Below are 16,320 nucleotides of genomic sequence, written 5' to 3' on the forward strand. Positions count from 1 at the left end.
TTGGCTCATTTTTGGTAGGCCATTTGCTTTAAGGAACACATACATTTCTTCCAGGTTCTACAGTTTGGTGGGACACAGTTGTTTATAATAGCCTCATATTATGCTCTGGACATCTCTGTTGTCTTTTGTGATACCATTTTTGTTGTTGTTGTCAATCTGTCTGAGTACTTATTGATTTTATTAACCTTATCAAAGTTCCAGCTCCTAGATTCATTAATCTTATGTACGATGTTGTTGTTTTTGATATTATTTCTGATCTAATTTTATTTATTTCACTCCATCGAATGGATTTGAATTTCTTTGATCTTTTTCTAATGTCTTAAGTCATTCAATGAGATCCTTTACTTGAGCTTTTTATTGCTTCAGAACATGTGCCTTCATGGCTATAGGTTTCCGTCTTAGTGCCTACTTTATCAGTGTCCAGTGACAGAAGCAATCGGTGGCACAGCTATACACAAATAATGTCAAAGGACACAAGTTATGTGATGTTGTATATGATACATCAGATCCAAACAAAAGGATATTTCAAAGTTAACCCAATTACCAAATAATAATATTATAGCAATAACTATCTATTGCCTTCTTAAATCCTAAGACAGCAGGAAACTCCTGCTTTCTCTATAGAGCCTATATTTCCCCCAGTCCTGGAACTTCTAGGATGAGGCTCACTTTCCTGCATGATTCTCTCAATTCATACCAAATGATATTGCATCCTCCAATCCCAACCTAATCAATGTAAGGATTATTCACTTCAGACTGTGTCCAGAGACTTCAGGCCTGGAATGCCAACCCTTCAGCCTCATTACTTGGGTGAGACCTTTCCTTTCATAGGATTCTTAATTCCACGTGATTCAAGATTCCAGGTGGTTCACTTCCTAACAAAGTCCCAAAACCTAGATATATACCAGGTCCCATGAGATAGGGCACATGTTCACATAGATCCATATATTATGGCAAAATACATAACTGAAAGCAAAAGTGCACAATAGTCTGTAGTGAGTCAGTATAAAGTTTATAATGAAATAGTGCCTACTTAGACTTAGATACCCCCCCTCAACTACTTCCGATTACACTTCCCTCACTCACTCTAAAGCTAACCTTATCAAAGCAAGGACTGAAAAAGCTGAATAAGGGCAAGAGACTGGCATACTTTAACAATGATTCTTTAGTCACTCTCATGCCACCCCATCAGCTGGGGCCCTAGTCGGGAAGTTCTGAGATTCCCAAACAGACATTATGGGCCTAGAACTTGAATAAATCCCTCTCCCCAATATTACCAATCATCTCTATCAGAAACAATACAATAGACCCCTTTGTTGGCCGCCATAGGACCTTGTCCTCAACTTGGATCAACAATGGTAGAGAATGTTCCATCCTCTGAAGGGAGGATGGACAAAATATTCTATGTTCTACCCAAGGAAGATGGGTCCTGAAAATGGGGCCGCTGGAATGTTCCTACTCATGACCACAGAATGTGAGCCCAGATCTACAGGGATGCAGAGGTCACATAGGCTCCTAAGCTGAATATGGGCCCCAGATCAGATCAAATCAATGGGGTTTACAGTCAACAATATCTATACACCTTTCCCATATTAGGGAGCTACTCTCTTCCCTGATCCAACTTTCTTGTCCTTTATTCAGCCATGAAATTATCTCTCCAGACAATAACTTGGATCCACCAGCATATCAGATTTCAGGCTCAGGGAAAAACAAAACAAACAAAAAACTAGTATAGTCACAGGCCCTTTGGAATAGAACTCAAATAGGCCTACTAGCTACCTACAAATCGGAGACACTTCCCCAACTCTTCATCTGCCCTATTCTAGCCTTTAGGCTCATGTTTAGTCAATAACTTGTTTGGCTTTATATGTTAACTCTCTTTTCAGCTACCATGTTCCAGATGCTACCATGATGCCAATTAAACTTCCCCAGACAGAGAACCCCACCAATGTGTCCTGGAGCCCTGCTTCCCCAGAGCTCCACCCCACTAAGGAAAGAGAGAGACAGGCTGGGAGTATGGATTGACCTGTCAATGCCCATGTTCAGTGGGGAAGCAATTGCAGAAGATGGCCTTCAACCTTTTGCATCCTACAATGACCTTGGGTCCATACTCCCAGAGGGATAAAGAATAGGAAAGCTATCAGGGTGTGGGATATGTGGTTCCTGTGGTGGGAATTATGTGGAGTTGTACCCCTCTTATCCTATGGTTTTGTCAATGTTTCCTTTTTATAAATAAAAAAAATGTACTGGCAACAAGGCCATGTGAGGAAAGGGAGGAGGGGCAGGGAGGCTTTTTGGGTGATGGCTACTGGTCTCAGAGACATAATCAGGGTGTCAGCCCTGCTCGACTTACCATATCCCCACAATTTTTTCCATTTTATTGGATAGGACAGACAGAGAGAAATCGACCGAGGATGGGGAGGTATAGAAGAAGTCCTGCTTCACCACTTGTGGAGGGTCCAGGAGCTGGAAGCCAGATACTTGCTCAGGTCTTTGTGTTTTTCATTATGTGAACTTAACCAGGAATACCACCACCTGTACCCACCTTGTGTTTTTTGTTTTGTTTGTGAAAAGACTATTGATGGTTGGGATATGGCTTACTTTCTGTAGCACACACTTTCCCATGTGTGAAGACTCAGGTTTAATCTCTCAATTATCACATAGGGGCAATTATCACGAGTGGGTTAAGCACACATGGCGCAAAGCGCAAGGACCTGCATAAGGATCCCTCTTCCAGCCCCCGCTCCCCACCTGCAGGGGAGTCGCTTCACAGGTGGTGACACAGGTCTGTAGGTGTCTATCTCTCTCTCCCCCTCTCTGTTTTCCCCTCCTCCGTCCAATTCTCACTGTCCTACCCAACAATGAATGACATCAACAACAACAATAATAACCATAACAAAGCTACAACAACAAGGGCAACAAAGTGAGGAGGAGATGGCCTCCAGGAGCAGTGGACTCATGGTGCAGGCACTGAGCCCCAGAAATAACTCTGGAGGCAAACAAAAAAAATAAAATAAAAGGTAACCTTCCAGGAGTAGTAGAGTCATCTAGACAAAAATCCCTAGTGAAGTAGAGACAATAACAGAAAAAGAAAAACTACTAAAACATTCTAAAAAGCACGGCGTTTTTGAAAGATTTAAAAATATTTTAAAAATTAAAAAGAACTAGCATTTTATACTCATATCACTATTATTTACAATATCAAAGACACAGAAATAACCAAAGTGTGCTATAAGATAAAGTCTTTTTTTTTTTCTTTACCAGAGCACTACTCAGTTCTGGCTTATGGTGGTGTGGGGGGTTGAACCTGGGACTTTGGAGCCTCAGGCATGAGAGTCTCTTTGCATAACCATTATGCTATCCCAGCCTAATAAAGAAAATTTAAGGAGAAAGTATTTTCAAAGTTAGTGATATATTTCAGAGAGAAGTTTTTTTTTTAAGTGCAAACTATCTGATGGTACCAATCATTAGCTGAGATAAGAACCAAGAAGAAAAGCATAAACATGTACATATCAGAAGTCAGTCTCATTTGAAAAAACAAATGTCTTTAGAGATGTTTCGGTTCATTTATGGCATGCTGAACTCATAAGTTACAGTTCAGTCCCTATTTGTTTGAAAACTTCTACTTTCTATATTTTAAACAATATTTTTGCTTTATTTCAAAATTTGATTATATACTTATTTGTTTATTGGATAGAGATAGAGAGAAATTGAGAGGGAAGTTGGAAATTGACAGGAAGAGAGACAGAGAGACACATACTACCTTATTTCACCACACATGAAGCTTTCTGCCTACAGATTGGGACCAGGGACCAGGGCCTTGAACTTGGGTCTTTGCACATTGTGGTATGTGTGCTCTGCTAAGAGCATTACCACTACTAGGCTCCTCTACATTGCATTATATGAAGATGTTATTCTGCTATTCATTCTATTCATAATATTTTCCTAAGGGGTCTAATTAAACTTTATGGATTTTTCTGCAAATTGCATTTTTTTCCTCCTAGAATTTACAAGGACCTATGATTTAACTAACTTTTCTAATGTACCTAGTCTCCTTTTCCGGATGTTTTAATGTAATGTAATGTGTCAGCCTGCTCCCTGAGATTTACCGGTCTTTTTGACTCCCTAAACGTTAATGTGGGGTTCTCTGTTGGGATTCTATGGCTTCCTGCTTTTTACCCTCATAGTTTCCACTCAATCTGCAGCCTCCTCCTGTACCTACCTGACTGGCTCACTTTGTAAGGTAACCAGAGCTACACTGACCTGTCTATTCCAACATTATCACAGATCCTTCTCACTCATCCACTAGGGCACAAGGGGAAAAAAAACAGCTGCTGTTTTCCAGTGAATATTGTGTGTGTGTGGGGGGTCTGTTTCCAGATCTTTTTATTATTCTTATTTGTTTCCTCTGCTTCCTTCTGTGTTGTTTTCACCGGGTTATGTTGTTTTCGCCGGGTTGGCTTCACGGGCGGGTAACAGACGACCAGGGACTCATGGTTGAGCTGTAGGCAGTATCTCTTTATTCATGCAGGACACAGCCCAATCTAAGATGAGCTAAGCTAAACTCAAGTACTGTAAAATTCACAATGCTGTCTTTATATATACTTGCCAAGTAGGGTGGAAACAGGGTGTGACATAGAGAGGGTGGAGAGAAAAGTGACTGGTGAAAATCAGAGTGTGACAAGGAGAGGATCAGGGTGTGATAAGGAGGGGGCAGAGCAGGCGAGAATCCTATCACTGAACCACCAATGCCCTGGAGGGAGGGTGGTGCTTGTTAACAGTGGTTATGTAAATAGAATGCAGTGGTTATGTAAATAGAATAGTGTTAAGCAGGGGGGATTTAAACCAAATGAAACAGAAGGGGTCTCATGCATACCAACACTTCTGCACAAAATTGTTTCCTCACAGTTCTTACTAATGTGGAAAGCTTTGCCCAGGTGTCTAGATTTCATTACTATAGGGAGACCCTGTTAGTTAGTTGTGTGGAAAACCTATCTGTCATTGACTTATTATTCTTGTTAACCAGTTTCTTCTTCAATACTATTTATGTATGGAAATATTTTATTTATTTATTATTAGAGAGAGAGAGAAAGAAATTGAGAGGGGAGATGAGATAGGAAAGAAGACATAGAGCCTCCTGCAGCCCAGCTTTACCAGTTGTGAAGCTTTCTTGTGCAGGTGGGGACTAAGGGCTTGAATTCAAGTTCACAGGCACTGTAATGTGTGTGCTTAATCAGGTGAGTCACCGCTTGATCCCCCAAAAGGATTTATCTCATTTATTTCATATGACATAAAGAATGTGCTACACAAGAGAGAAGGAAGAAAATCAGAATGTGATATCTTGACAGTGGCACACTTGGATAAATGGAAGGACCTATACAAGCATCTAGGTTTGAGCCCTGAGTCCCCCACCTGCAAGAGGGAAGCTTCACAAGTGGTGAAGCAGGTCTGTAGCTGTCTCTATTTCTCTCTCCTTATCTCCCCCTCCTCTCTCAATTTATCTCATGCTTGCTCTGTTCAATAAAATGGATAAAATAGCTACCGGGAAGAGGGGATTCACAGAGCTGCCACCAAGCCCCCACAATAATCCTAGAGGCAAAAAAAAAAAAAAATCAGCAGCACATCACCGCAGTGCATAAAGCAAATAGTACTGAGGCTTAAACCCAGAGCCTCAGGCATACAAATCCTTAGCCACTGTGCCACCTCCTGGACCATGAGGCATACAAATCCTGTACTCTTCCAGTTCAGCTATTTTGCTTGCTGCGAATTCTTCATCTGCTAAAGAAGAGAAGTTTGGTACATTGTTGCCATTTTCCTACAATCCTTCACATATTAGTTTTCATCATTTGATATGAGGGCTGCTAAATGGCTGGTAAAATTGTTCATTTGGTGGTGAGCCACTTTATCATGTGCACAACCCAGGTTCAGTTATAGCTCTCATCACTTAGAAGGAAGGTGCAGTCTTGTTCTCTCTCTCTCTCTCTATCTATCTCTCTTTCTCTCTCTATCTCTATCTCTCTCTCTCTCACACACACACACATACACACAGAGAGAAAGCTGCAAGACAAGTTTGATGTGCTCATTGATTGTTTAGATTTAAAAATAAATTTTCATGTACCCTAAGCAACACACAGTGATCTAGAAAATCACTGAAGAGAGAAGAAATTGAATCTCGATGCTTATATGACTAGGGACTTAATGATACAAACTCTGAGATTATGAAGTGCTGAAATGATAGTTTCTGATTTTGCAAATAACTCAGAAGTCTGTATACAACTTAATACCATATATATAGAAGTATTGATTACAGTTACTGCAGACGTTACTCCTTGCAACCAAGCTTATATTTGCCTTTCCCTTAGGAGTGCACATATTATATCTGAGACTGTGCTTCCCAACATATCTTACTTCAGCAGTCCAATCAATATGGGTAATGAGCTTTGGGCTCATGTTTAATCAACTGTGTAGTAGGAGCTTTTCCCAGTCTCTTCTTCTTGTCTGCCTACACTAGCTTTATCAGAGATAATTAACTTTTATCATAAAGCTGAAGAGACAGAAACTAAAAAGGCAAGAACATAGGAATTTATGGAATCTGTTTTAGTAGCTTACAGTTTTTAACGATTGTGTAATCAATAGAATATGCAAGGAGATTGAGAGCACAAGCAAAAGGCAATTTTCCAATTCAATATTTACTAATGTAGATAAATTTATAAATATAAATCACTCTTTTTACCTTCATTTTAAGCACATAACTTAATATTCAAATTAACATGTAGGGTTGGTAAAAATTAAATCAGTTATCTCTTTGGAGATATCATTTTCACATAAGAAATATCATTTTTAAAGTATATATAGTGGTTTGGCCAGAATACATAGGTAGTGGTCCTGCCTTTGCCTGTGTGTGAGAAAGAAAACTAAAGTCAATAAACTATTAAATAGGAAATGAATAATCATAATCTGGAAATGTTAAAGAAAAAGATGAAAAGGAGAAACTGCAAAATTTACCATCTATATATCTTGGAATGAACTTTAATAATTTTATATATTTTTAGAATTATTTATGAAAGTATAAACATTTTTTGCTTTGTCTTCCTGAAGTTGGATGTGTACATAAAAATTACATTAAGGGGGAGTCGGGCTGTAGCACAGCGGGTTAAGCGCAGGTGGCGCAAAGCACAAGGACCGGCATAAGGATCCCGGTTCGAGCCCCCGGCTCCCCACCTGCAGGGGAGTCGCTTCACAGGCGGTGAAGCAGGTCTGCAGGTGTCTATCTTTCTCTCCTCCTCTCTGTCTTCCCCTCCTCGCTCCATTTCTCTCTGTCCTATCCAACAATGACAACAACAATAATAACTACAACAATAAAACAACAAGGGCAACAAAGGGAATAAATAAATAAAATAAATATTAAAAAAATTACATTAAGCGAAAGATCAATGATAGTAATCTAATCAGTATTCTCTTAAAGGGCTTGGACAATTTTTAAAGTGATATCCAAGTTATGCTTGTGAGTATACAGAGTTGAGCTTCACATTTCGGGGTTAACAAATCCCATAAGAACTTTGGTGACTTCAGAGATAATTCAAAAGACTATAACTTATGACACACTTTCTGTAGACTTATAGAAGAATATATTTGCATTAATGTCACTTAAATATATTAAAATATTCAACCACTGAATTTTACTGTTCATATGATTGCCTGTAACTAATTTTGACTAAATAACATTGTACATGATCATGTTATATGTACGGACACAGCTGACAATCTGAAGAATAAGGTCATTGTTCTAGAATTCCTTTGTAAATGGAGATAAAAACTGTCTGGAGTAAACAAATGATAGTCAACATTTTTATCACAGTCAGTCTTCCCTATTTAAAAGCAATGCTAGCATAGAAAGAAGTATTAATACTGGCACAATTGTCTGTAACTACTTTTGATTATATATCATCACAAATAAAAGTTCTACCACCTAAGTACATACATTAAAGTGTGCAAGGACCCAAGTTCAAGCCCTGATCCCCACCAGCAAAGCTTTACAAGTGCTGAGGCAGGGCTGCAAGTCTCTCCCTCTCCCTCCCTATCTTATTTTCCCTCTCAATTTCTCTGTCTCTGTCCAATATATATTTTTTAATTAAAGAAGTTACACCATCCATATCTGTGATACTCTTCTTCTAAGAGTAAACATTTTTTTCAACATTAATTTCCTTTAATTAGAAAGATACAGTGTGACCAGTACTCAACTCTGGCTTATGACTGGGGATTGAATCTGGGGCTTTAGACCAACCCACAGGCATGAAATCCTTTCCCAGAACCATTATGCTATCTTCCTAGCCCCAGAGTCAACATTTCCTTTGTCTTAATCCTCCCATTCTGACTAAACGTGTGTGTGTGTGTGTGTGTGTGTGTGTGTGTGTGTGTGTGTGTGTGTGTGTGTGTGTGTGTGTGTGTGTGTGTGTGTGTGTGTGTGTGTGTGTGTGTGTGTGTGTGTGTGTAGGGGCTATAGGCTATTATAGGCTATAATGTGGTGAAGACATCACTGGAGGGAATCCGGCGGTAACTCAGTGGTTTAAGCGCACGTAGCGCCAAGCGGAAGGATCCCGGTTTGAGCACCCGGCTCCCCACCTGCAGGGGAGTAGCTTCACAGGTGGTGAAGCAGGTCTGTGGGTGTCTGTCTTTCTCTCCCCCTCTCTGCCTTCCCCTCCTCTCTCCGTTTCTCTCTGTCCTATCCAACAATGACGATATCAATAACTACAACAATAAAACAACGACGGCAACAAAAGAGAATAAATAAATACTAAAGAAATAAAAAAAAAAAAAAGACATCACTGGAACCTAGCCTACACACATGGCAAAGCAGCACACTACCCAAATGAGCTATGTTGCTGCCCAAATCAATGCTTATCAACTATTTCCTTTCCATTTCTGCAAAGAGACTCTATGATTGGTAAAATTATATATTAATTTGTGGATACAAAGAGAGTGACAAAATGCCTTGTTTGCAACTTGCTATTTTTCACTTCACAGCGATATATGTGTAACTTCCCTCTGACCTCTAAAGACCACATACTCTTGCTTTTATGCTCATGTATTGTCATTTTTAAATATGCAGATGTGACATTGTTAAAGTATGATGACATTTTAAAAAGCAAAACAGACAAGAAAGATGTCTGATAATCATTTTAAAGTATCATTAAAATTAATATGTATACACTGTCAAACAGAAGACATATATCAAAATAAAAAGCAAAACTATAAGCAGTATATGCCAGACATTATCTTATCTTAACACTCCCCCCACCCCCCAAAAAAAAATCAGAATCACAGAGGAAGCATAAGTCTGCCAAATACTGAGGTTGGTATAGAAACACTAATCAACCAATCAATCAGCAAAACTTTTATTTCTCCAGACCTCACATTAACCACACAAGAGTGTTCTAGAAGAGTTAGAAAACTTTAGAGAAACAGATAACTGTATCGTCATAAACAACAACTATATTAAAACTTTATAGAGAAACATATATCTGTATCATCATCATCATCATCAACAACTATATTAATAATAAATAGTATGGCATAGAGATAACTCACTAATTAAACCATATGCCTTGCTTGCAGTGACCAAGAATCAAGCCCCAACATCATATGGAAGGTGTTATGGTACTGTAGGAATCTTTAGCACTGGGGTGCCTCTCCCTGTCTGTGTCTCTTTATCTAAATGAATAAACACAGCATAGCCTAAAGACAATGGGCATGCATAAGGAGAGGAGAGTTGTGCTGAGCAAGGACTGAGCCAGAGAGAAGCTCATCAGAGAGAAGCTGCCCAGAATGAAGAAATATCTCTTGTGACACCACTTTTTTTTTCATCTCCTGTGGTCCCTGTATCCTAGTGTTTGGAATGGACTGGTCCCCTGCACAACATCATTATTTTTTCCTCTTGTGTAGTCATAAACAATAATGAGTGTAAGTAAAATTTTCACCATTATTTCACAACATAGGCAAGTTTTTAAACAGTGCATGCTAATTAATCCCAGAAGAACTGACAATAGATATATATTTTCAACATCAGAAGGATCCCAACATTGGGTTTTATTTTTCATTCTAATAGAAAAAAAATGAATTATAGGCACTAACCTAGATAGCAGTTGTGATTATACTGAAAACCAGAAATGGTTTCCATGTGAAGCCCAAGCAGGTCAATGAAGATTAGTATAGTCCACCAAATAGGTATAACCTGCCAAAATGAATTGTGAAAACACTGCCAAGAGCTATAATTCCATTAATGTGGGAATACGTTAGGCTTAGAAACAGAGTAACATTTGTGAAAGAATATACCTAAATGCATTTGAGATTAATTTTGTTGGTTTCACATTGATTGTGAATGGTTTCTCTAATTTACTCTGTAACATTGACAAATAATATATTATTTTTTCTCTACTCTTCCAAGTTAAAATGTTTCTAATTTCACAGAGTCTGCGGGGGGATGCAGAATGACGAGGTAAGTATTTATAAGTTTTTGAGTCTGTGGTCAATTGAAAGTCTCATTTTTATAGATGAACATAAAAATCATAACAATATTTATCTCAATTAGCACAAGACCAGCAGGCAAATACAGAGCTAATAAGGAAATAAATAAAAGGACAGTCTGCAGGAGGGAAAAAGATATATCCAACTAGATTTAAATGGATTCTATATTAGTGCCACAATGATGATAGTGGTCAATTAAGAGTGTTGGGAATTCTTAAGGTTCCTTATACGAGAGTGATGTTTCAAAGCAAGGAGATTATTAATTTCATCTAAAAACAAACTTACTATCACTATTTCTAGAAAACACCTACAAATTGGGATAGCTTAATTGTAATATAATTAGGAAGTTGAAGAGATGAAATAATCTGAAAAATTCCATAAAGCCTCATCTGTATCAAAATATTATAGCCCTCTTATTAGGTATGGATTGATAAAGTCCTAAGTGTTTTAACATCTTGCTAGGGAAGAATAGTTGGGCTTTTTTTTAATTCAAATTTAGGTGAAAATAATGACTTGTATTTCCTTCAAAGTCATTTTTAACACTGTATTTTTGGAAGTCACCATATAAGCAAAGTAAAAAATTATAAATCAAACAGTAACACTCCTTGTTGCCTGCTCATATCTTGAAGAAGTTACCCGAGGTTCCAATGTCTTGGAAAATTATACACTGACATGTCAGCAATGTGTATCCATTTCATCTGTTCCTGGGTTATTTGGGGTGTTTTCATCTTGGCTATTATAAATTGTACTACAGTGAATAAAACAATAATCAAAACAGAAAAACATCTCAATGCTGGAGAGAAAATAGCCTCCAAACATACCCAAGGACTCCATAACACCTAACCAAAAAGAGGTGTGTACTCCTATGTTCATAGCAGCACAATTCATAATAACTTAAAGCTGGAAGCAACCCAGGTGCCCAACAACAGATGAGTGTCTGAGAAAGCTGTGGTATATATACACAATGGGATACTATACAGCCATCAAGAACAATGAACCCACCTTCTCTGACCCATCTTGAGTGGAGCTAGAAGGAATTATGTTAAGTGAGCTATGTCAGAAAGATAAAGATAATTATGGGATGATCCCACTCATCAACAGAAATTGAGAAAGAAGATCTGAGAGGGAAACCAAAAGCAGGATCTGACTAAATTGAAAGTAGGGCACCAAAGTAAAAACCCTGTTGTGAGGGGTGTTGTTAAAATTCGTCGGCTCTAGCCAGAGTTCCAGAGTTCCTGAGTTCCAGAGTAAGAGAGAGTTCCACAGTGGAAGAGTTTCAGAGTTCGAGAGTTGAAGAGTTGCAGAGTTCGAGAGTTCCTGAGTTCCAGAGTGTCAGAGTTTCAGAGGGTTCCCGAGTACGAGAGTTCAAGAGTTCCAGAGTGACAGAGTTCCAGAGTTGGAGGGTTCCTGAGTTCGAGAGTAAGGGAGAGTGCTTGTGCCGCCGCAAAGAGGCAGCAGAGTTCTGTTTGGTGATTAGTTTGTCTTAGTTTATGAATCGTTGTTCCTGAATAAAGAAATACAGCTTCCCTGCCCAGCTGTTGTCTCCGCGTCTCTCTTACCCTCCCGTGAAGCTAGCCCGGCCAGCAAGAGTCCGAAATTTTAACAACAGAGGGGTAGATATGCGGCTTCCTGGGCCGGTGGAGGGTGGGGGTGGAGGTGGGTGGGTGGGATGGGACACAGTCTTTTGGTGATGGGAGTGGTGTTTATGTACACTCCTAGTAAAGTGTAGTCATATAAATCACTAGTTAATATGAGAGGGGAAAAATTAATTGTATGTCTCGAAGTTTTTAAAACACAGACTGAGTCTTCTTAATATATAGGCTGTGTATTTGATATGCGGACTCTCTCAAAAGCCTAGACCAAGTAGATCAGAAGCAACCAGTGGCACAGCTACATACAAGATACTGGGTAGTGTACAGCAAACCCTAACAAAAGGACTTTTCAAAGTTAACCCAATTACCAAATAATGTGATGATAACAATAACTATCCATTGTTTTTTTGAAACAGATATCTTAGATTCCTAAGATAGCAGGAACCTCACATCTCCACGATAGAGCCTATATTTCCCCCAGTCCTGGAAGCTTAGGATAGGGCCCACTGTCCCACATGCCTCTCCCAATCCATATCAAATAATATTGTATCTACAAATAGACATTTATACCTTGACTTCTCTTCCAGGTTCAGATTTCTGTTCTCACTTCTCTGAAGGCTACATAATATCAAAGTAACAGTAATCTTAACAATGATAAAAAAATACCAAATGTCTCTATGACCAGAAAGATAGTTCACTAAGTTGGGTGCCTGCCCTGCTAGGAGCATGACTCAGGTTCTAGTCCTGGCACCAATGAGGAATCCATGATATAGCACAAGGTTTGATGTCATGGAGTCTACCCCTTTCTCTTTACTTGAATTAAAAATATGGTGGCACAGAGATATAAAACCACACATGTGAGAAGCCTCAGTGAGAGAGAGAGAGGGAGAAGGAGAGGGAGGAGGAGAAGGAAAATAGAAGGGTAAGGAGGAGAAGGAGTAATAACAACTTCTTATTCACCACCTATCAGCAGTTGCCTGACATGGGTTATTACTTTACGTGCATAATATGATTTACTTTTTCCTAATAGTTTTATAATGGTTGAAGGTACATATTTATTCCTATTTTACTTTAAACTCAAGTTCAGAAAGATGAAATAATATTAGAAGTCTATATTTGGTATCAACCAATATCTTGATAACACCACTTAATTTCATTAACTTTCACTGTGAAGACATGAGTTGTTAGAATAAAAGTAATGATTTTTCTTACTTAAAGATGCTTATACTTTTATGTAATTTATTATTAAAGAGATGGAGTCTATCATATATATATGTATATATGTGTGCATGCATATGTGTATATATATGTATGTGTATATATATATATTTATGGCTTTACATAGGAAAAACTCAAGATCTCTATGCAGTAAATACATTTGGCACCTAATAAAAGGATGAAACTTAATATTTTAAGCACACTGTACAGCATTCTATACAACATATACACTACTAGGTGAGAGGACCCAGGTAAAGCCCTTAGTCCCTGAAGTCACAATACAGACACCAAGCCCCAGCAATAACCTCATTGATAAAAAAAAAAAAAAAGATAATTGTTAACATAGACTTGCTATATTTATCTCCCTCCACCTATGATGGCCCTTTCATAGAGAGAGGGTCGGCGGTGGCACAGTGGGATAAGCGCACATGGCACAAAGCGCAGGGACCAGCGTAAGGATCCCGGTTAGAGGCCCCGGCTCCCCACCTGCAGGGGAGTCGCTTCACAGGCTGTGAAGCAGGTCTGCAGGTGTCTATCTTTCTCTCCCTTCTCTCTCTGTCTTCCCCTCCTCTCTCCATTTCTCTCTGTCCTATCCAACAACGAACAACATCAACAATGGCAATAATAATAACCACAACAAGGCTGCAACAACAAGGGCAACAAAAAGAGGGAAAAATGGCCTCCAGGAGCAGTGAATTCATGGTGCAGACACCGAGCCCAGCGATAACCCTGGAGGGAAAAAATAATAATAATTTTAGAGAAATAAACCAAACATTTAGGGAGGTAAAATAGCATAGTGGTTATGCAAAGAGACTTTGATGCCTGAAGCTAAAACGTCCCAGGTTCAATCCCTCACATTACCACAAACCACAGATGATCAGTGCTCTTATAAAACAAACTTATTTAGCCATCTTTATTTAGGAACAGAAAAACTGCTTCTGGATTAGTGGCAGTTATCTTATTTCACTTAACATGATTCAAGTTCCCTCCACAGTGAAGAGAAGATGGAGAATTCATCATTCTTAATGGCCGAGTAGTATTTTATTATGTATGTATATATCACAAATTTCTCAGACACATCTGTCGTGGGTTTCTTCCAAGTTTTGGTTATTACAAATTGCCCTGCTAGAAACATAAGTATATACAGATTTTTTATAAGTGTATTTGATTCCTTAAGATATATTCCCAGGAGAGGACTTGCTGGGTCACAGTGTAAGACCATTTCTAGCCTTCTGAGAGTTCTCCAGACTGCACTTTAGAGCGATATATATAGTGGATGGAATATATATATATATTCCATCCACTATGGAAAACAGTCTGGAGATTCCTCAGAATTCTAGTAATAAACCTACCTTATGACCTAATATCATGATCATTAATCATACAGGAGAAGTAAATTCAGAATAAAATATGCTTACTTCTTCCTATTCCTTAATCTAAAGCATGCAAGTATTCTTATTAGTAATCAGTACTTCTTTATATCCAAAGCAATTGAATGCCTTCTGTAACTGAATCAGCCTCTTCCCAGATTCTCTTACCACTAAGAAACATTTTTCTAGCCAGTGGTATCATATCTTTGTCTACTTTTCCATTGCACTGGATATAACTCCTGAGCAATGGAAAAATGGCTGGTTGAACACACATGTTACAATACTCAAGGACCTAGGTTAGAGCCCGCATTCCCCCACCTACAGGAGGGAAGCTTTGCGATTGTTGAAGCAGTGCTGTAGGTGACTCTGCCTCTCTTCCTTTCAACCTCCCCTTCCCTCTCAATTTTTGGCTATATCCAATAAATAAATAAAGATAAAATTTTAAAAAGAAAGAAAGTTACTTCTCTTGGATTGTTTGCCTGTGTTGCCATGAGGCAACCAAGTTCAAAGCTCCCTGCCAATATCCTATGGATGCTTCTCCGTTGTCATGTCTTCTTTCCGTGTGTGTGTGTGTGTGTGTGTGTGTGTGTGTGTGTGTGTATCTGACAAAGTCAGTCTGAATCAATAACAAAAAATAACAAAAAGTAATTAGACTGAGTAGATAAATAAAAATTAAGGTGGTTGCCAAAGAAAAAACTTACTGGATAGGTTATGTCTCTTGACCAGGGTCAACCCCTCATGCCTTGGGAGGTATTCTGGCTGTGGTACACCTCCTTCTTCTTGTGTCTCTCTTTCTATCAGAAAAAAGATGTTATAAGCATCCTTACATGAGGAGTCTAGAAACTTGAGTCCAATTCAGACATTTTTGCTCTGTGATCTTTTTTTTTTTTTTTTTTTAAAGATTTTATTCATTAATGAGAAAGTAGGAGGAGAGAGAGAAAGAACCAGACATCACTCTGGTACATGTGCTGCTGGGGATTTAACTAGGACCTCTTGCTTGAGAGTCCAATGCTTTATCCACTGTGCCACCTCCCAGACCACAGCTCTGTGATCTTTGTAAAAGCCATTAACCAGGCTGTAGATCAGGAGACGAAAGTCTCACCTGTATGGAGCTGAGGTTGGCAATAAATTAGTATTAAACGTCCCTTTTTAGCTTTATAACCTGTGATTCTGTGAAATAGTAATTTGAAATATTCTCTCTAGCAGATCATTATCGAGAAGAAAAGAGTTATAGTGAATAATTTTTATCTGAAAAATCTCTCTTTGTACCCTGCCTTGTCATTTACTTTTTGCTTCATCTCTATTATATTCCAACTCTTTCATTTTGCTTTGGGCATTCATTGTAAAATATTAGCATAGTCACAAAAATGCTGAAGAAAAACATGTTTTGCCCCTGGATAGTAATAAGATTCTATTAGTGTTTTATCATGCCAGTAGACAAGTATATATAGACAATGAGTGAAGTGTTGAACTAGTTCTGATATTAATCATCTGAAATAGCCAAGGAATTCTGCATATTTAACCATACACAGGCTCTAATAATCTAATCCATAATCCAATAAATCAGTAATTTATGAATAGTTGAGATTTTTCCAGCTTCCTATCAGATTCAAATG

Source organism: Erinaceus europaeus, chromosome 8 (assembly GCF_950295315.1).
Source record: "Erinaceus europaeus chromosome 8, mEriEur2.1, whole genome shotgun sequence".
NCBI lineage: Eukaryota > Metazoa > Chordata > Mammalia > Eulipotyphla > Erinaceidae > Erinaceus > Erinaceus europaeus.